Source organism: Dreissena polymorpha, chromosome 5 (genome assembly GCF_020536995.1).
Source record: "Dreissena polymorpha isolate Duluth1 chromosome 5, UMN_Dpol_1.0, whole genome shotgun sequence".
NCBI lineage: Eukaryota > Metazoa > Mollusca > Bivalvia > Myida > Dreissenidae > Dreissena > Dreissena polymorpha.
The window spans coordinates 6,361,717-6,383,101 of NC_068359.1; the positions used below are offsets into that span (position 1 = coordinate 6,361,717).

General features: G+C 35.2%; 1 protein-coding gene across 1 annotated transcript in view; it reads left to right on the forward strand.

Annotated features, from left to right (window-relative positions):
* Positions 1-4,606: 4,606 nt before the first annotated feature.
* Positions 4,607-21,385, forward strand: part of LOC127880561 (antiviral innate immune response receptor RIG-I-like) — a 115,829-nt gene continuing 99,050 nt past the window's right edge. The window contains exons 1-5 of the mRNA XM_052427877.1: positions 4,607-4,924; positions 5,378-5,478; positions 10,365-10,457; positions 10,911-11,011; positions 12,516-12,653. The gene's annotated coding sequence lies outside the window, so the exon portion shown is untranslated. The remainder of the gene's footprint in view (positions 4,925-5,377; positions 5,479-10,364; positions 10,458-10,910; positions 11,012-12,515; positions 12,654-21,385) is intronic.

Genomic DNA, 21,385 nt, shown 5'->3' on the forward strand with positions numbered 1-21,385 from the left:
ACAGACAAACGGGTTACTGTCCCATCGTTTTGTAATATATCAGGCTCGGCACGGATAAAATAATGGCTCGGCAAGCCTCGCCATTATATTATTCTAAGCCTCGCCTGATATATTACAAAACGCTCGCCACGAAAAAAATAATGGCTCGGCAAGCCTTGCCGTTATATTATTCTATGCCTCGTCTGATATATTACAAATCGATGGGACAGTAACCTGTTATTCTCTATACATCAATACTTGATATAAGTATGCAAAAACACATGCGGGACGGCGGAGGGAATGACGATTGCTCAGCAGGTTGAACTGTTTTTAAACCAACAGTTTGTCTGTCCGTTTATGTGCATCGGTCTCTTGCTTTTATCATCTTCGACTTTTTTTCATCCCACTTTTATTATTATTTGATAATGTCAATCTGTCCCTCATCAATTACGCCATTAATGTGTCGGTATTCAAATGGACAAAGCTCGACTGAAACAAAAAAAATGACGTAGATATTTAATAGCGCAAAATTACGACGCACTGTGATGGAGCATACGTCATGCAACTGATAAGAGGAATGTTTTGTTTGTTATTTTGGAATTGCCGATTTTCATTTTATGTTTCCTAATAACGTAATAACGTATTAACTTTTTTTTCCTGTTATTCGGAGACATGTTATTGCGCAAAAAGACTCCAACATTCATTCTACTAGAAAGACAAAACACTATGTTCATGTACCTAACAGGTCAGAAATATAAAATTGAGTTTGGCTCTTTTGATAATATGTTTGCATACATATCTTAACTTTCGCAAATGTATTTATCATTGTAAACAATAAATTCATTAAAATCATATTTAAACACGATTTAAAATACGACTGCTTTGTTATATTAAACACGTATTGTCTCTGTGTTTTGTGTGCATATGTTAATGCGGCTGCGATATCTCGAATCAAATGTAAATAAACATATGACATCGACCCAGTGGTGCGGATCCATAGAGTCTTTGAGATTATAACCTCACAAAATATACGATCATAAATTATATCGATACTACTCAAATTGAATCAATGTAATCATAAACTACAACGAGTAATGTAGTGATGTTGTGCATGTATTCAGCGCATTGTTTGCTCTAGACATTGTTTGAGTTGCATTTGATTCCGTAGGATAGGGAATTTATGCATGACGTATACTGCACGTTAATAGTTTACACGGTTACTCTAGTTATCGGAATGTTAAGTGCATGTACATGAAGTGATTTGAGTATCATCTATATTGTATGTACTAAAAATATAAACAGCGTCCATATAAGTGTCAATTCATGTGTATGGCAATTAGAAGTTGGTGTAATAACACATAACGCTATCAAGTTTAAAGATTTCTTTAACGTTATATTTTTCATTTGTTTATGTACACTTTCCAGTTTATTTTTATACTAATTTTTCCATGCAATCTTGTCAATCGGTTTGATATATCCGCATGATAGGTAAACAAACCTTGATAATAATAATGGCTAATATTTGTGTTACAAAAGCACACGATGGGCCTCAATAGTATTCACAGCTTTAAGTGCAATTCGTTAAAATTTTCGCGTCTATGTGTTTTTGAGTTGTGTAACGGTACAAGGGTTTGGTATCATCATGAAAACCTAAACTAAATACCACAAAATGCAATAGTTCGACGCAAAATAATTAACAAACATGAATCACTCACAAATCTTTTTTTTAAACATTATTCTCGATTGAAATTTTGACTTTTCTATAGCAGGACTTACTTAGCAGCTTTAAAACTACAATATGATATCGATTCATCAGACAGCGTTGATTTGTAAAATAAATGTTAAAGTACTTTGTATCCTGGCAGGTAATTTATACTATCGTTCTCACTTTACAAAAATATCATCATGATAACATAAAATGTCAAATCCTCCTATTCACCACATTATTAAATAGACAGAAGATGGATTGAAAAACATATGGTAAAATCGTCCGCTAAATACTGTTTCACCCTTGTCGCTTCAGTGAAGTAAAATGAACTACCGCATACAAAATATTTACTTATATTGATTTGTTAATGTACAGCGCTAGTTTTACCCGTCCCACTCGTTCGTATCATATGAAGTCATAGTTCAAGTATACATAACAAAACCCGTCTGTTATCATATTACATGACGTCAATATAACTCGACATTCGTTCGTGCGCACTTCATTAAATATTGGTAGACAACCGGGTCTCTATCGTATTCGTTACGGAGTAGATTGTTCACAGGTATGTTTCATTATATGCATATCATAACTATAGAGAAAATGCGTAAAACTTACCGCTATTTCCGTACACATCCGTTTTAATATACAGGCTTATACACTTAAAGGGACCGTCAAACGCGATTGAAGAAAAAAGAAAAGTTCTAAACTACCGTATTTTTTTTAAATTATTAGTTTATATTGATTAAAATATAACGACTGGTATATAACATTACTTGAAAAAGTGCTCTAAAAGTGTTCATATATTCAGTATATTCGGTAATAAATTTAACTGGGTAAAGGTGCCAGGTAACTACCTAAATAACGCAAGTAGATTGATCATCATCGTCACGTGGTAAACCTAGGAATGCAAATTGTGCATGCGTAGTAAATTGTATTTATTTGTTATATAAAATGATCAATAAACTTGCATTATTTATAGTGTGTATATCGTTATGTCACCTATTTTCGCGATGTACTTTCGATTTCACATCGCGAAATTGTATTACCGAATATACTGATAATTTGAACTTTTTTTCAAGTAATATAATATACCAGTCGTGATATTTTAATCAATATAAACTAATAATTTTAAAAAATACGGTATTTTAGAACTTTTCACTTTTCGTCAATTGCGGTTGACGGTTCCTTAAAGCATTTATCAAATGTTTGGATATTATGATGTTTAACTTTACGTTTAGAACTGAGACTGTAATTTAATTGTCTGTTATATTCAACCGATAACCAGTCTACAGGGCTCAAACTGGGCCAACATTTTTGTAAAGCCTGCAAGTTTTCGTTGGTCGTCTTGCGATAACTGGTAATTTAAAAATACATTTATTGTGTAACATAGTTCGTGGAGAACACAAATACATAAACGTTCTTTTCAGTTTTCCTTGCGATTTATTTTCGCTCATTAAACTGAACACAACGTTTTCCAATTTTAATGAAATAGAAGATAAAAGGCAAAATACAGATGGAAACAAGAAGAAATTGGTTTAATAATACTTTAAGGAACGTCTTCTTTTTTGTTTTCTCTTCCTAACGTGAGGACCAAACGGTAGAGTCACGAACACCTTTGTCCTGGCTTATCGGGTTATGATAACGTTCTGTTATTAGCGTAAAAGTACACGATTTCGACAAGATCTACATGGTAACATTTCAACAATTAAACTAAATACGGTTTTGTCAAACGTTATCTAACGTAAAGATGTGTAAACAAGTTAATGCATGTAATATGTTTAGAATGTTTAAAAAATGACGATTGTTTCGTAAATTAGCGCGTCATTTGTTCAGAAATAGTTTCAAATTTATAATCAAGAAATCGTATAACACGGACTTCATGCACAGAATAACATATTTCTTTTAAAATATATTGTGTTGTTTTATGCGTACTTATACGATAAAGTTCATAAAGTTGCGTTGTCAATAAATCTTGCGTTTATTACATTTGCATATTTACACGATAACGTGCAATTGTTCAAATATAGCACCGGCTTATGTAGAGAAATCGAATAAAACGAATATGTGTAACTTTTCTTCTTAAATCCCTTTACACAATTTGTTTTGTTTTGTTTATAAATCTCAAAGATGCCTGCCAGTGCCAAAAATATATATCAATGCATTAAATTAAGAAATATGACTTTTAAATGTACGATAAATCGTGCAAAAACTTGCGAGTTTTAATGCAACTCTTTGGGACTAATTTATTGCCCATTTACGCAGATGGAATCATTCCACGCACTTCACAAATGTAAACAATTGAACATATTTTTTTTGAGTGACGTTAGGAATTGCTTCGACGTGTGTATGTATGTTGGTTTGTTAACATAAAAAAAAAAACATATCAATTTTATAATAATGAATTAAGACTGATATAAGATATCATGGTATGAGATGGTTTTCTTTAATGCAGTGAATGAAATGTAACCGTCGTGCAAGAGATTGTTTAGTATTCTGTAACCTCAATGATGAACGCTTGGAATGATCATGACATAAATGAGACGCTTTCATAACAATAGTCCGTTCTAAGGCTGCACACCACACTTTTTAGCCACCAATGCGAATTGGCCCCGGTCAAATTTCTAAATAAAGAGAACATTGCTCAAGTAAGCACCATTTTGAGTGTCTACATAATAATGAATGTCAGGTTTGAGTTGTGGTGATTTTTCTTGGATGTTTGTAAGTTACCAAAACATTGGTATTTTAACTATAGCTGCATACAGGAAGTAGAATTAATGCAATTCGAAAACAGGTGTAATGCTGGCTCCGGTCAGTATTTCTGTTGGAAATTTGAAAGGGCGTACAGACATTGAACTTTTACAAAAAATCTAATCCTTTGACCCCCAATTTTCTCCATTGCTTTTTAGTACTTGGTAAGTTACCAATGTAAAAACATGGTTTCCAGGCACCTTGCTTCTGCAGGAAAGTGGCAGTTTGTTGTTGAAACTGGCTTAAAAAGGCTCGGAAACACACAGAATTCTCATGTTTTGATTTGAAATCATCAATACTAAAACATTTTGCCCCAACTCATTTGATTTGAATGTTACTGATTTTTCAGAAGGCACAGCCTCAACCATTCTGGAAATGTGCTTGGTTTATTTTCAGATTTGCGAGGTGACCAGTTTCCAGACATTGGTTCGCTCCTGCTTGTGTACGAGATTGGCCGAGACTAAAAAAACTGTAGTGTGCCACCTTAAGGTAAAACGACAAATTTCCAAAATGATCAAACACCCATGAAACATGCTTTTGCTTACTTATATATTCCTAAGGTTTTGTTTTTTAACAGAGTGTTTGCCCTTAACACTATTGTATGACCAATACTGTTCGTAAATCAAGGGAGGTAATTCGGAATCATGTTTACTGGTGTCTGCAATTCTCAAACAGTTCTGTATGAAGAATGTGTTCAATATGTAGCCGGGATGGACAACTTACTACTCTGTGGTGAAGAAGGGCTTTATTTTCATATAATGTCAAAAATTATAGCAAACAATATAAGAATCCAGTCAAAACGATGATTCAAAATGGCCGTTTGGGCAGAATTTAGTACTGTTAAGGACCTATGGCCTGGTAACAATCTTGTTAACATTGTTTCCATGTTAACAATGTGCATGCTTTCGCATTGAAATCAGTGTGGAATGTTGTTTATTTCAGGTTTTAGTCATTGGCTTGTAAGGCAAGATAGTCCCTGGAGAAGAACTAAAGTACGTCAACAGCCTTGTCAGCGGAAAGACACTCCGTTGCAGTTACTGAAGGTAAAACGACATCTTCAGTGGGCTAGGTAAATGTTGGCATGTTTGTCGGAATGTGTTTCCTGGTCTATACCAAAATGTCCTGCGTGCTTTGTTTAATCTATAACAGCGCCATAACTTACTTTTCGCCATTATGCGCAATTCAACTGATGTTATTTATAAGCAAATAAAAAGTTATTGTGAAGAAGTGACTCTTGCAAGTGCCTCACATTGTTGTATGCCTTTTAACAATGATCTGAGCTTACTAGAAGTTTTACTTTTTCTGTTTCCAAGAAATATGGATTAATATTTATCTCAGATGTCAATTTTTAGGCAATCATTAGTGTCATATCAGGGGTATTTCCTCAATATGTCAGCCCCAATTATTTATGCTATGATTGGGTTATCTCCCTTGCATGGGCCTGTTTAAGGGATTTCTACACAGGGGCCTTAAATGTTGTGTTTTTACAACAGATTAAAGGTACAAATGCTTAACTTGCCTTTCAAGATCATGCTAAGCATGCAATTTATTTATATTTTTATTACTTTAAGCAAAAACATGTGCATTTGTTGTGAGAGCTGTAAAAATCTAAGCAACGCCAAGTATTTATTGGCCCAAAACTGTGTGTTTTTGTGTTGCTTCTTTGATAAAGTTATTATTTAAAGGCTGACCAAGTCACCTGCACTACCATTTGTCATCTCAATGTGATTAAGACTTCATTTAATTGTTGCAATATGTTTCTGTGAGGTAGCTTTTCACTACCATGACTTCTACAATGACCCTGAAAATGGCATAGAAAAAATAGGGAAAACAGGGGTCGGATTAAACGCTTTATAAATAACAAACAAGCCTTCAGACTTGGTCAAGAATGTATTATATTTGCTTGTTTTTGTCCAAATTTCAAGAAAACAAGTCCATATTCTGCAGTTCTAAGACTTTGCTGGCCCTTAAGGCTGCACACCACACTTTTAAGCCACCAATGCGAATTGGCCCCGGTCAAATTTCTAAATAAAGAGAACATTGCTCAAGTAAGCACCATTTTGAGTGTCTACATAATAATGAATGTCAGGTTTGAGTTGTGGTGATTTTTCTTGGATGTTTGTTAGTTACCAAAACATTGGTATTTTAACTATAGCTGCATACAGGAAGTAGAATTAATGCAATTCGAAAACAGGTGTAATGCTGGCTCCGGTCAGTATTTCTGTTGGAAATTTGAAAGGGCGTACAGACATTGAACTTTTACAAAAAATCTAATCCTTTGACCCCCAATTTTCTCCATTGCTTTTTAGTACTTGGTAAGTTACCAATGTAAAAACATGGTTTCCAGGCACATTGCTTCTGCAGGAAAGTGGCAGTTTGTTGTTGAAACTGGCTTAAAAAGGCTCGGAAACACACAGAATTCTCATGTTTTGATTTGAAATCATCAATACTAAAACATTTTGCCCCAACTCATTTGATTTGAATGTTACTGATTTTTCAGAAGGCACAGCCTCAACCATTCTGGAAATGTGCTTGGTTTATTTTCAGATTTGCGAGGTGACCAGTTTCCAGACATTGGTTCGCTCCTGCTTGTGTACGAGATTGGCCGAGACTAAAAAAACTGTAGTGTGCCACCTAAGCCCAACACAGAGGTGAATGAAATGTAACCGTCGTGCAAGAGATTGGGTAAACACATCTTGATAATAATGCCTAATATGTGTGTTACAAAAGCACACGATTGGCCTCAATAGTATTCACAGCTTTACGTGCAATTCGTTAACATTTTCACGTCTGTGTATGTTTGAGCTGTGTAACGGTACAAGGGTTTGAGATCATCATGAAAACCTAAACTAACTACCACAAAAATGCAATAGTTCGACGCAAAATAATTAACAAACATGATTCACCCACAAATCAAATTTTTAAACATTTTTCTCGATTGCAATTTTGACTTTTCTATAGCATGAAAAATGATAAGTGATCAGGATTACATAAAATGTAAATTCCTCCTATTCACCACATTATTAAAAAGACAGAAGATGGAAAGAAAATCATATGGTAAAATCGTCTGCTAAACACTGTTTCACCCTTGTTGCTTCAGTGAAGTAATAATAACTACCGCATACCAAAGATTTACTTCTATTGATTTGTTAATGTACAGCGCTAGTTTTACCCGTCCCACTCGTTCGTTTCATATGAAGGCATAGTTTAAGTATGCAAATCCCGTCCGTTATCATATTACAGGACGTCAATATAACTCGACATTCGATCGTGCGCACTTCATTACATATTGGTAGACAACCGGGTCTCTATCGTAATATATTCGTTACGGAGTAGATTGTACACAGGTATGTTTCATTATTTGCATATCATAACTATAGAGAAAATGCGTAAAACTTAACTGTACCGCTATTTCCGTACACATCCGTTTCAATTGACAGGCTTATACACTTAAAGAGACCGTCAATTGAAGAAAAAGAAAAGTTCTAAACTACCTTATTTTTACAATTATTCGTTTATTTTGATTAAAATATAACGACTGGTATATTGCATTACTTGAAAAAAGTTGTTAAGTTTTCATATATTCAGTATATTCGGTAATACATTTTACTGGGTACAGGTACCAGGTAACTACCAGTTAACTATAAATAACGCAAGTAGATTGATCATCATCGTCACGTGGTAAACACAGGAATGCAAATTGTGCATGCGTAGTGAATTGTGTTTATTTTTTATATATAATGATCAATATACTTGCATTATTTATAGTGTGTATATCGTTATGTCACCTATTTTCGCGATGTACTTTCGATTTCACATCGCGAAGTTTTATTACCGAATATACTGAAAATTTGATTTTTTTTTCAAGTAATGTTATATACCAGTCGTGATATTTTAATCAATATAAACTAATAATTGTAAAAAAATACGGTATTTTAGAACTTTTCATTTTTCGTCAATTGCGTTGACGGTTCCTTTATCTATCAAATGTTTGGATATTATGATGTTTAACTTTACGTTTAGAACTGAGACTGTTATATAATTGTGTGTTATATTCAACCGATAACCAGTCTACAGGGCTCAAACTGGGCCAACATTTTTGTAAAGCCAGCAAGTTTTCGTTGGTCGTTTTGCGATAACTGGTAATTTAAAAATACATTTATTGTATAACATAGTTCGTGGAGAACAGAAATACATAAACGTTCTTTTCAGTTTTCCTTGCGATTCATTTTTGCTCATTAAACTAAACACAACGTTTTCCAATTTTAATGAAATAGAAGATAAAAGGCAAAATACAGATGGAAACAAGACGAAATGGGTTTAATAATACTTTAAGGAACGTCTTCTTTTTTGTTTTCTCTTCCTAACGTGAGGACCAAACGGTAGAGTCACGAACACCTTTGTCCTGGCTTATCGGGTTATGATAACGTTCTGTTATTAGCGTAAAAGTACACGATTTCGACAAGATCTACATGGTAACATTTCAACAATTAAACTAAATACGGTTTTGTCAAACGTTATCTAACGTAAAGATGTGTAAACAAGTTAATGCATGTAATATGTTTAGAATGTTTAAAAAATGACGATTGTTTCGTAAATTAGCGCGTCATTTGTTCAGAAATAGTTTCAAATTTATAATCAAGAAATCGTATAACACGGACTTCATGCACAGAATAACATATTTCTTTTAAAATATATTGTGTTGTTTTATGCGTACTTATACGATAAAGTTCATAAAGTTGCGTTGTCAATAAATCTTGCGTTTATTACATTTGCATATTTACACGATAACGTGCAATTGTTCAAATATAGCACCGGCTTATGTAGAGAAATCGAATAAAACGAATATGTGTAACTTTTCTTCTTAAATCCCTTTACACAATTTGTTTTGTTTTGTTTATAAATCTCAAAGATGCCTGCCAGTGCCAAAAATATATATCAATGCATTAAATTAAGAAATATGACTTTTAAATGTACGATAAATCGTGCAAAAACTTGCGAGTTTTAATGCAACTCTTTGGGACTAATTTATTGCCCATTTACGCAGATGGAATCATTCCACGCACTTCACAAATGTAAACAATTGAACATATTTTTTTTGAGTGACGTTAGGAATTGCTTCGACGTGTGTATGTATGTTGGTTTGTTAACATAAAAAAAAAAACATATCAATTTTATAATAATGAATTAAGACTGATATAAGATATCATGGTATGAGATGGTTTTCTTTAATGCAGTGAATGAAATGTAACCGTCGTGCAAGAGATTGTTTAGTATTCTGTAACCTCAATGATGAACGCTTGGAATGATCATGACATAAATGAGACGCTTTCATAACAATAGTCCGTTCTAAGGCTGCACACCACACTTTTTAGCCACCAATGCGAATTGGCCCCGGTCAAATTTCTAAATAAAGAGAACATTGCTCAAGTAAGCACCATTTTGAGTGTCTACATAATAATGAATGTCAGGTTTGAGTTGTGGTGATTTTTCTTGGATGTTTGTAAGTTACCAAAACATTGGTATTTTAACTATAGCTGCATACAGGAAGTAGAATTAATGCAATTCGAAAACAGGTGTAATGCTGGCTCCGGTCAGTATTTCTGTTGGAAATTTGAAAGGGCGTACAGACATTGAACTTTTACAAAAAATCTAATCCTTTGACCCCCAATTTTCTCCATTGCTTTTTAGTACTTGGTAAGTTACCAATGTAAAAACATGGTTTCCAGGCACCTTGCTTCTGCAGGAAAGTGGCAGTTTGTTGTTGAAACTGGCTTAAAAAGGCTCGGAAACACACAGAATTCTCATGTTTTGATTTGAAATCATCAATACTAAAACATTTTGCCCCAACTCATTTGATTTGAATGTTACTGATTTTTCAGAAGGCACAGCCTCAACCATTCTGGAAATGTGCTTGGTTTATTTTCAGATTTGCGAGGTGACCAGTTTCCAGACATTGGTTCGCTCCTGCTTGTGTACGAGATTGGCCGAGACTAAAAAAACTGTAGTGTGCCACCTTAAGGTAAAACGACAAATTTCCAAAATGATCAAACACCCATGAAACATGCTTTTGCTTACTTATATATTCCTAAGGTTTTGTTTTTTAACAGAGTGTTTGCCCTTAACACTATTGTATGACCAATACTGTTCGTAAATCAAGGGAGGTAATTCGGAATCATGTTTACTGGTGTCTGCAATTCTCAAACAGTTCTGTATGAAGAATGTGTTCAATATGTAGCCGGGATGGACAACTTACTACTCTGTGGTGAAGAAGGGCTTTATTTTCATATAATGTCAAAAATTATAGCAAACAATATAAGAATCCAGTCAAAACGATGATTCAAAATGGCCGTTTGGGCAGAATTTAGTACTGTTAAGGACCTATGGCCTGGTAACAATCTTGTTAACATTGTTTCCATGTTAACAATGTGCATGCTTTCGCATTGAAATCAGTGTGGAATGTTGTTTATTTCAGGTTTTAGTCATTGGCTTGTAAGGCAAGATAGTCCCTGGAGAAGAACTAAAGTACGTCAACAGCCTTGTCAGCGGAAAGACACTCCGTTGCAGTTACTGAAGGTAAAACGACATCTTCAGTGGGCTAGGTAAATGTTGGCATGTTTGTCGGAATGTGTTTCCTGGTCTATACCAAAATGTCCTGCGTGCTTTGTTTAATCTATAACAGCGCCATAACTTACTTTTCGCCATTATGCGCAATTCAACTGATGTTATTTATAAGCAAATAAAAAGTTATTGTGAAGAAGTGACTCTTGCAAGTGCCTCACATTGTTGTATGCCTTTTAACAATGATCTGAGCTTACTAGAAGTTTTACTTTTTCTGTTTCCAAGAAATATGGATTAATATTTATCTCAGATGTCAATTTTTAGGCAATCATTAGTGTCATATCAGGGGTATTTCCTCAATATGTCAGCCCCAATTATTTATGCTATGATTGGGTTATCTCCCTTGCATGGGCCTGTTTAAGGGATTTCTACACAGGGGCCTTAAATGTTGTGTTTTTACAACAGATTAAAGGTACAAATGCTTAACTTGCCTTTCAAGATCATGCTAAGCATGCAATTTATTTATATTTTTATTACTTTAAGCAAAAACATGTGCATTTGTTGTGAGAGCTGTAAAAATCTAAGCAACGCCAAGTATTTATTGGCCCAAAACTGTGTGTTTTTGTGTTGCTTCTTTGATAAAGTTATTATTTAAAGGCTGACCAAGTCACCTGCACTACCATTTGTCATCTCAATGTGATTAAGACTTCATTTAATTGTTGCAATATGTTTCTGTGAGGTAGCTTTTCACTACCATGACTTCTACAATGACCCTGAAAATGGCATAGAAAAAATAGGGAAAACAGGGGTCGGATTAAACGCTTTATAAATAACAAACAAGCCTTCAGACTTGGTCAAGAATGTATTATATTTGCTTGTTTTTGTCCAAATTTCAAGAAAACAAGTCCATATTCTGCAGTTCTAAGACTTTGCTGGCCCTTAAGGCTGCACACCACACTTTTAAGCCACCAATGCGAATTGGCCCCGGTCAAATTTCTAAATAAAGAGAACATTGCTCAAGTAAGCACCATTTTGAGTGTCTACATAATAATGAATGTCAGGTTTGAGTTGTGGTGATTTTTCTTGGATGTTTGTTAGTTACCAAAACATTGGTATTTTAACTATAGCTGCATACAGGAAGTAGAATTAATGCAATTCGAAAACAGGTGTAATGCTGGCTCCGGTCAGTATTTCTGTTGGAAATTTGAAAGGGCGTACAGACATTGAACTTTTACAAAAAATCTAATCCTTTGACCCCCAATTTTCTCCATTGCTTTTTAGTACTTGGTAAGTTACCAATGTAAAAACATGGTTTCCAGGCACATTGCTTCTGCAGGAAAGTGGCAGTTTGTTGTTGAAACTGGCTTAAAAAGGCTCGGAAACACACAGAATTCTCATGTTTTGATTTGAAATCATCAATACTAAAACATTTTGCCCCAACTCATTTGATTTGAATGTTACTGATTTTTCAGAAGGCACAGCCTCAACCATTCTGGAAATGTGCTTGGTTTATTTTCAGATTTGCGAGGTGACCAGTTTCCAGACATTGGTTCGCTCCTGCTTGTGTACGAGATTGGCCGAGACTAAAAAAACTGTAGTGTGCCACCTAAGCCCAACACAGAGGTGAATGAAATGTAACCGTCGTGCAAGAGATTGGGTAAACACATCTTGATAATAATGCCTAATATGTGTGTTACAAAAGCACACGATTGGCCTCAATAGTATTCACAGCTTTACGTGCAATTCGTTAACATTTTCACGTCTGTGTATGTTTGAGCTGTGTAACGGTACAAGGGTTTGAGATCATCATGAAAACCTAAACTAACTACCACAAAAATGCAATAGTTCGACGCAAAATAATTAACAAACATGATTCACCCACAAATCAAATTTTTAAACATTTTTCTCGATTGCAATTTTGACTTTTCTATAGCATGAAAAATGATAAGTGATCAGGATTACATAAAATGTAAATTCCTCCTATTCACCACATTATTAAAAAGACAGAAGATGGAAAGAAAATCATATGGTAAAATCGTCTGCTAAACACTGTTTCACCCTTGTTGCTTCAGTGAAGTAATAATAACTACCGCATACCAAAGATTTACTTCTATTGATTTGTTAATGTACAGCGCTAGTTTTACCCGTCCCACTCGTTCGTTTCATATGAAGGCATAGTTTAAGTATGCAAATCCCGTCCGTTATCATATTACAGGACGTCAATATAACTCGACATTCGATCGTGCGCACTTCATTACATATTGGTAGACAACCGGGTCTCTATCGTAATATATTCGTTACGGAGTAGATTGTACACAGGTATGTTTCATTATTTGCATATCATAACTATAGAGAAAATGCGTAAAACTTAAATGTACCGCTATTTCCGTACACATCCGTTTCAATTGACAGGCTTATACACTTAAAGAGACCGTCAATTGAAGAAAAAGAAAAGTTCTAAACTACCTTATTTTTACAATTATTCGTTTATTTTGATTAAAATATAACGACTGGTATATTGCATTACTTGAAAAAAGTTGTTAAGTTTTCATATATTCAGTATATTCGGTAATACATTTTACTGGGTACAGGTACCAGGTAACTACCAGTTAACTATAAATAACGCAAGTAGATTGATCATCATCGTCACGTGGTAAACACAGGAATGCAAATTGTGCATGCGTAGTGAATTGTGTTTATTTTTTATATATAATGATCAATATACTTGCATTATTTATAGTGTGTATATCGTTATGTCACCTATTTTCGCGATGTACTTTCGATTTCACATCGCGAAGTTTTATTACCGAATATACTGAAAATTTGATTTTTTTTTCAAGTAATGTTATATACCAGTCGTGATATTTTAATCAATATAAACTAATAATTGTAAAAAAATACGGTATTTTAGAACTTTTCATTTTTCGTCAATTGCGTTGACGGTTCCTTTATCTATCAAATGTTTGGATATTATGATGTTTAACTTTACGTTTAGAACTGAGACTGTTATATAATTGTGTGTTATATTCAACCGATAACCAGTCTACAGGGCTCAAACTGGGCCAACATTTTTGTAAAGCCAGCAAGTTTTCGTTGGTCGTTTTGCGATAACTGGTAATTTAAAAATACATTTATTGTATAACATAGTTCGTGGAGAACAGAAATACATAAACGTTCTTTTCAGTTTTCCTTGCGATTCATTTTTGCTCATTAAACTAAACACAACGTTTTCCAATTTTAATGAAATAGAAGATAAAAGGCAAAATACAGATGGAAACAAGACGAAATGGGTTTAATAATACTTTAAGGAATGTCTTCTTTTTTGTTTTCTCTTCCTAACGTGAGGACCAAACGGTAGAGTGACGAACACCTTTGTCCTGGCCTATCGGTTTATGATAACGTTCTATAATTAGCGTAAAAGTACACGATTTCGACAAGATCTACATGGTAAAATTTCAACAATTAAACTAAATACGGTTTTGTCAAACGTTATCTAACGTAAAGATGTGTAAACAAGTTAATGCATGTAATATGTTTAGAATGTTTAAAAAATGACGATTGTTTCGTAAATTAGCGCGTCATTTGTTTAGAAATAGTTTCAAATTTATAATCAAGAAATCGTATAACACGGACTTCATGCACAGAATAACATATTTCTTTTAAAATATATTGTGTTGTTTTAAGCGTACTTATACGATAAAGTTCATAAAGTTGCGTTGTCAATAAATCTTGCGTTTATTACATTTGCATATTTACACGATAACGTGCAATTGTTCAAATATAGCACCGGCTTATGTAGAGAAATCGAATAAAACGAATATGTGAAACTTTTCTTCTTAAATCCCTTTACACAATTTGTTTTGTTTTGTTTATTAATCTCAAAGATGCCTGCCAGTGCCAAAATATATATCAATGCAATTAAACTATAGTCTACACTTTATGTTTCAATTGATGTTCATGTATTTACATTAATGAGTTTTTAGCTCCACTGGCCAGAGGCCAGCGGGGCTTATGTCATGGTCCTGTGTCCGTCGTGCGTGCGTGCGTGCGTCCGTCCGTGCGTTAACTTTTTCTTTTAACATCTTCTCCTAAACTACTGGTCCAATTGTGATGAAATTTCTCAGGAATATTCCTGGGATGAACCTATTCCAAATTTGTTCAAATTATGCTCCTGGGGTCAAATTTTACCCTGCCCCGGGGGATCAAAAATTAAAAATTTGCTTATATGAGGCCTATTTTGTGAAAACTTTAAAAATCTTCTCGTCCATAACCATTGGGCCTAGGGCTACCAAATTTGGTATGTAGTGACATCTTATAGTCCTCTACCAAGTTTCTCCAAATAATGCCCCTGGGGTCAAATTTGACTCTGCCCCGGGGGGTCAAAAAATAGAAAATTTGCTTATATAAGGCCTACTTTGTGAAAACTTTAAAAATCTTCTTGTCCATAACCATTGGGCCTAGGGCTACCAAATTTGGTTAGTAGTGACATCTTATAGTCCTCTACCAAGTTTCTTCAAATTATGCCCCTTGGGTCAAATTTTACCCTGCCCCGGGGGGTCAAAAAATTGAAAATTTGCTTATATAAGGCCTATTTTGTGAAAACTTTAAAAATCTTCTTGTCCATAACCATTGGGCCTAGGGCTCCCAAATTTGGTATGTAGTGACATCGTATAGTCTTCTACCAAGTTTCTTCAAATTATGCCCCTGAGGTCAAATTTGACCCTGCCCTGGGGGTTCAAAAAATTGAAAATTTGCTTATATAAGGCTGTTTTGTGCAAACTTTGAAAATCTTCTTGGCCATAACCGTTTGGCATAGGGCTGCCATATTTGGTATGTAATGACATCTAAAAGTCCTCTACCAAGTTTGTTAAAATTAAGCCCCTGGGATCATATGCTTATATTGGGCCTATTTTGTGCTAACTTTAAAAATCTTCTTGTCCATAACTATTGGGCCTATTTCTACCAAATTCGGTATGTAGTGACATCAAATAGGTCTCTACTTAGCTTGTTCAAATTATGCCCCTGGGGACAAATTTGACCCTGCCCCGGGGTCACAAAAATGAACATATGCTTAAATAAGGCCTATTTTGTGCAAACTTTAAAAATCTTCTTGTTCATAATTATAGAGCCTAGGGCTACTAAATTTGGTATGTAGTGATATCTAATAGTCCTCAACCAAATTTGTTCATGACTCGCAGATGACCCCCTATTGATTTTCAGATCACTAGGTCAAAGGTCGAGGTCACGGTGACCCGAAATAGTAAAATGGTTTACGGATGATAACTCAAGAACGCTTGATCATGAAACTTCATAGGTACATTGATCATGACTCGCAGATGACCCCCTATTGATTTTCAGATCACTAGGTCAAAGGTCGAGGTCACGGTGACCCGAAATAGTAAAATGGTTTACGGATGATAACTCAAGAACGCTTGATCATGAAACTTCATAGGTACATTGATCATGACTCGCAGATGACCCCTATTGATTTTCAGGTCACTAGGTCAAAGGTCAAGGTCACGGTGACCTTAAATGCAAATGGTTTCCGGATGTTAACTCAAGAACGCTTATGCCTAGGATCATTACTTCATAGGTACATTGATCATGACTCGCAGATGACCCCTATTGATTTTTAGGTCACTAGGTAAAAGATCAAGGTCACGGTGACCGGAAAAAGTAAAATTGTTTCTGGATGATAACTCAAGAATGCTTATGCCTAGGATCATGAAACTTCATAGGTACATTGATAATGACTCGCAGATAACCCCTTTTGATTTTCAGGTCACCCGGTCAAAGGTCACGGTGACTCAACTTAGAAAAATGGTTTCCGGATGATAACTCAAGAAGGCTTACACATAGGATCATGAAACTAAAAAGGTACATTGATCATGACTCGCAGATGACACCTAATGACGTTCATGTCACTAGGTCAAAGGTCAAGGTCACGGTGACTTTACACAGTACAATGGTTTCCGGATGATAACTCAAGAAAGCTAATACGCCTAGGATCATGAAACTTCATAGGTACATTGATAATGACTCGTAGATGACCCCTATTGATTTTATGGTCACTTGGTCAAAGGTCAAGGTCACAGTGCCAAATTACGTATTCACACAATGGCAGCCACTGTAGCTGAAAGCCCATATGGGGGGCATGCATGTTTTACAAACAGCCCTTGTTATATTTTGAGATGATTCTTTACAAAGAAAGATGCTACTATTGTATTTGTTATAAATGTGTGAAAGGCTCTTAAGAAGGAACCAGAGATTATTAACCCTTTACCAAACACATACAGGATTTTACAGGTTTGTAGCTGACGACTTTATACATAATTGTGATAAAAGGAGAAATTGCTCAAGATGAGCAATTTCTCCTTTTATCACAATTATTTCTTCCCTAGCTTATGATTTCCTTCAGATTCCATTACAATTTAATTGTCGTCTGCAACCTCTTTCAAATTGGGAATGTCCAAAATGTGTCGTTTGGTAAAGGGTTAAGGCATTTTGATTCATATGGGTCTTGTGAATCTGTTTCAAATTAAATAAGTAGATTTGATCTTCAGCATCTGAAAATATGTGAAATAGAAAGAACGACAATATCTTTTGGAGAGATAAATGTACCTACGTTATAAGCAAAGGACCTGTGAAACAATTCCCAGGCTTTTTAGTCTGTTTAGTTAACACGGTAGTAACTTTTTCCATATATAAAAATGCTCACCCTTCCAACTTTAAGCGCCCAGTGGGACGAGGGATAGAAAGAGAAAGTCACATGCATGAGTTCATTTCAACCCATGCGCATTGCACGTTTTTTTCGCATAAAAAAACAGTGGAGCGATACAGGGCCATCATGGCCCTCTTGTATTGATATCTCGGACAAGTTCAAAAATGGTCCAGATCGGTGAAAAAACATGGCCACCAGGGGGCGGGGCAGTTTTCTCTCTATATATATTGTGAAAACATGTGAACACTCTAGAAGTCACATTTTTGGTCCAATCTTCATGAAATTTGGTCATAACTTTTGTTTCCTAGATACGTGAGTTAAGTTCGAAAATGGTTCCGGTCCGTTGAAAAACATGGTTGCCAGGGGGACGGTGCAGTTTTCCTTATATTTATTGAGTAAAAAAGGCTTGTAAACAATCATGAATTAAGGTCATGTAACATCGGAGACAACTCTTCTTATTCTTGGCTATAGAGAAACCTTGTAAACACACTAGAAGTAACAATTTTTGCCCAATCATCATGAACGTTGGACAAAACATTGGTTTTATTGATATCTCGGACGAGTTTAAAAATGGTCCAGATCGGTAAAAAAAACATGGCCGCCAGTGGGCGGGGCGTTTTTCTCTATATGTATATATTGAAAACATGTGAACACTCTAGAAGTCACATTTTTGGCCCAATTGTCATGAAATTTGGTCAGAACATTTGTTTCCTTGATACGAGAGTTGAGTTAAAAAATGGTTCCGGTCAGTTAAATAACATGGCTGCCGGGGAGGGGGGGGGGGCAGTTTCTTATATTTATAAAGTAAAAAAAGCTTGTGAACAGTCTAGAAGTCACATTTTTTTGCCCAATCATCATAAAACTTGGTGAAATGATTGGTTTTATATATATCTCAGATGAGTTCGAAAATGACCCCATTCGGTCAAAAAACATGGCCGCCAGGTGGGGGGGCAGTTTTCCTTATGTGACTAGAGAGAAACCTTGTGATCGAACACTATAGAAGTCTCATGTTTTGCCTAATCATCGTGAAACTTAGTCAATACATTGGTTTTATTGATTTCTCAGACAAGTTGGAAAATGGCTCAGATCGGTCAAACACACTTTTTAGCTCACCTGATTGCTCAGGTGAGGTTTTAGAATTGGTTTTTGTCCGCCGTCCGTTCGTCCACATTTGATTTGTTAACACTAGCATTGTTTATGAAAGTTGCTGAAAGATCTCATTCAAGTTTGAAAATGAGCAAAATCACATAAGTAATGCCATTATTATTGCCCTTAGATTGTCCATATTTTCATTATATTATACAAAATCCTTGTAAACACTCTAGAGGTCACAATTTGTTTCAGATTTTATGAATCTTGGTCAAAATATTTATTTTTGTATGCAAAGTTTGATGTTTGGTAAGGGGAATCAACTCAAAATATAGGTCACCCGGTAAAATCTTACAAAAACACTCCATACGCCCGTATTTTGGTTCAATAATGATGAAACTTGACCAGGATGTTTGTCTGGACAATATCTAGGTCAAGTTTGACGTTTGGTAAATATTAAATGAACCGACTCCTCTCATGTGAGCGAACTAGGGCCATCTTGGCCCTCTTGTTCCTATTGTCAGGACCTTGGTGACATTCAAGCAACCGATAGCCGACGATAACAATTTGTGCACCAGTAGATGGTATATGAGTTCCTTTTCTGACATGTGTGTCATATTGAAGCGGATACGGTGAAAACCTGTAGTGAGTGGCCACATATAGTGAAGTTATCATAAAAAGAAGTAATTTAAAAAAAAGTAAAACATCCAAAGTATACGAGGCCAGTGCTCTTCTTGTTGTTGTTCGCTCATGACAACAGTTCAAGCATTGTATTCCAATGTCAACATATACATAATGTTCTTCCTAATGTAATACGTTCATAACAACAATCCAAGCATGGTACTTTATTGCCATCATACAGCTCAGGCTCTGTCTGTTGCTGTTCAAGACAACAGTCAATGCATGGTATTCTATTGTCAACATATAGAACATGCTCCGCCTATTGTTATATGTACATGGCAACAGCCAAGGCATGGTATTCTATTGTCAACATATAGAACATGCTCCACCTGTTGTCATATGTTCATGACAACAGTTAAGGCATGGTATTCTATTGTCAACATATAGAACATGCTCCGCCTGTTGTTATATGTACATGACAACAGCCAAGGCATGGTATTCTATTGAAACATATAGAATATGCTCCTCCTCATATCATATGTACATAACAACAACCAAGGCATGGTATTCTTTTATCATCATAACAAACATGCTCCGCCTGACGTTAAATGTTCATGACCACAGCCAAGGCATGGTATTCTATTGTCAACATATAGAACATGCTCCGCCTGTTTTTATACGTTCATGCTCTATATGTTGTTATATGTACATGACAACAGTCAAGGCATGGTATTCTATTTTCAATATAATTATAGAACATGCTCTGACTGTTGTTATATGTTCATGGCAACAGTCAAGGCAGGATATTCTATTGTTGACATATAGAACATGCTCCGCCTGTTGTTATATGTTCATTACAACAGTCAAGGCAGGATATTCTATTGTCAACATATAGAACATGCTCTGTATGTTGTTTAATGTTCATGACAACAGTCAAGGCAGGATATTCTACTATCAACCTATAGAACAGACTCCGCCTGTTGTTAAATGTTCATGACAACAGGCCAGGCATGATCTTTTATTGTCAAAATATAGAACATTCTCCGCCTGTTGTTATATGTTCATGACAACAGTCAATATGCATGGTATTCTATTGTCAACATACAGAACATGCTCCGTCTGTTATATGTTCAAGACAACAGTGAATGCATGTTATTCTATTGTAAATAAAATAAACATGCTCCGCCTGTTGTTATATGTTCATGACAACAGTCAAGGCATGGTATTCTATTGTCAACATAAAGAACATGTTCTGTCTGTTGTCCTATGTTCATGACAACAGCCAAGGCATGGTATTCTATTGTCAACACATAGAACATGCTCTGTCTGTTGTCATACGTTGATGACAACAGTCAAGGCAAGATATTCTGTTATCAGCATATAGAACTGCTCTGTCTGTTTTTATACGCTCATGCCAACAGTCAATGCAGGATATTCTATTGTCAACATATAGAAAATGCTTTGCCTGTTGTTATATGTTCATAACAACAGCCAAGGCATGGTATTCTATTATCAACATATAGAACATGCTCTGCCTGTTGTTATACGTTCATGACAACAGCCAAGGCATGGTACTCTATTATCAACATATAGAACATTCTCCGCCTGTTGTTATGCGTTCATGACTACAGTCAAGGCACAGTATTCTATTGTCGACATATAGAACTTTTTTGGGGTACGAAAAAATGTGGTACGAAACTTTTGGGTACGAAAAAAAAAATGTGGGTACGAAAAATTTTGATTCGAAAAAAATTTGGATTAAACAAAAATTGGGGCAAAAGAAAAAATTGTGGGTAAGAAAAATACTGGTACGAAAAAAAAATAAGGGTACGAAAATTTGGGGTACGAAAAAAATGTGGGTACAACAATTTTGGGTACGAAAAATAATGTGGGTACGAAAATTGTGGATACGAAAAAAATATGCACAAATAAAATTTGGGTACGAAAAAATTTTTCAG